At 41.5% G+C, this 1,874-nt stretch overlaps 1 non-coding gene across 1 annotated transcript; it reads right to left on the minus strand.

The window, feature by feature from the left end:
- Window positions 1-1,247: 1,247 nt before the first annotated feature.
- Window positions 1,248-1,351, minus strand: LOC112699594 (small nucleolar RNA R71). Its single transcript, XR_003152539.1, has one exon. It is a non-coding gene; the product is annotated as a small nucleolar RNA R71 (small nucleolar RNA).
- Between the last annotated feature and the right edge of the window lie 523 nt (window positions 1,352-1,874).

Raw genomic sequence — 1,874 nt, forward strand, 5'->3', positions numbered from 1 at the left:
TGAATGCATTGGTTGAGGAAGGGATAAAAATGTTTTGATTCGGAGATTTCAATATCTTCTGAAACCCAATGAATTCCCCTTTTCTGATCTACCACTTTCTCTTTACATTCTGCAATTAAATTCATGCAATCACCCCGATCCCTTTTTAATTTCAGCAATTTAGCTTCTCGCTCTTTAATTCATGCAATTTAAGATTCTGCAATTTCATCTAAATCTTGATTCCGCTCAACTAGAACACACTTGTAATCCGAATTGCTCACTCAACCAATCCTTGTGGGATTTGACCTCACTCTATTGTGAGTTTTTACTTGACGATAACCAGTGCACTTGCCGGAAGGGAATTTTCGCCGATCGTGCAATTTTCTAAAATCGTAGCATCAAGTTTATGGCGCCCTTGCCGGGGATTGGTTTTCGATTGACAATTCTCAAATTGGAAGTTAACTAGATTGAGCATTTTTCTTGTTTTGTTAATTCAGTTCAAGTTACTTGTTGAATTTTAATTTATGCACTCTGTTACTTGCTTTCTTTCTTTATGCCTTTAAATTCAAGCAACTAACTCACTGACCCACTAACTATTTGAATTAATTCCTCAACTGCTCTAACCATACTCTTCCATTAACCAAGAGTATTTCACTTGTTTGTTGCCTGTGCTGTGTTCTTGTATGACAGGTAGGAGAGGAGAGACATCAACTCCTCCATATACCGAACCAGAGAGGACCCTTCATAAACTTAGAAGGGAAGCAAGAGGAAAGAGAGTACTGAGAGAAGAAGAATCTGAAGGAGAATCTGAGGACAATTTTGAGCAAGCTCTATATCTCAACATGGAAAGAGAAGTTCACAATCATGAGAGAGCTGATGGAAACAATGCCATTCCCGAGAGGAGGGTTCTTGGTTCATACATAAACCCAACCTCTGGGAATTGTGGTAGCAGCATTCAGAAACCACCCATTCAGGCCAACAATTTTGAACTCAAACCACAGCTAATATCACTGGTGGAGGATCATTGTTCATTTGGTGGGAGTGCTAATGAAGATCCAAACCAACATCTCACAAAATTCCTGAGAATTTGCGACACTATGAAGTCCAATGGAGTCCAGGAAGATGCCTATAAACTGCTCTTGTTCCCATTTTCACTTAGGGACAAGGCAGCTAAGTGGCTGGAATCATTCCCAAGGGGGAGCCTAACAACCTGGGATGAGGTGGAAAGCAAGTTTCTGGCACGTTTCTACCCCCCACAAAAGGTCAATAGGCTTCGATCTGAGGTTCAGACTTTTAGACAACAAGATGGTGAAACTCTCTACGAGGCATGGGAGAGATTCAAGGATTTGACAAGGAAATGCCCACCAGACATGTTCCATGACTGGGTGCAATTGCATATTTTCTATGATGGACTTTCTTATGAATCAAGGAAGGCTGTAGACCATTCATCAGGAGGTTCATTGAACAGGAAAAAGACTGTGGAAAAAGCCATTGAAGTGATTGAGACAGTGGCTGAGAATGAGTACTACTATGCTTCAGAGAGACACAACACTAAGGGAGTCATGGAGCTGAACCATGTTGATACAATTCTAGCCCAAAACAAGGTGTTTGCCAAGCAACTAGCAGAGCTCACCAGGAAATTAGAAACAAATCAAGTGGCTGCAATACACACACAAGATCAAGAGGAACTAAGCACTGAAGGAGGTGATTGGGAAGAGGCCAACTATGTGGGAAATCAACAAAGGCAACCATATGATCCACATTCCAACACTTACAACCCAGGCTGGAAAAACCACCCAAACTTTGGGTGGGGAAACCAGCAAACCCAACCACAAAACCACAAACCTTACAACCCCAACCAACATAACAATTCCACATACCAAAACTCCAACCAA

Source organism: Arachis hypogaea, chromosome 6, assembly GCF_003086295.3.
Source record: "Arachis hypogaea cultivar Tifrunner chromosome 6, arahy.Tifrunner.gnm2.J5K5, whole genome shotgun sequence".
Lineage (NCBI taxonomy): Eukaryota > Viridiplantae > Streptophyta > Magnoliopsida > Fabales > Fabaceae > Arachis > Arachis hypogaea.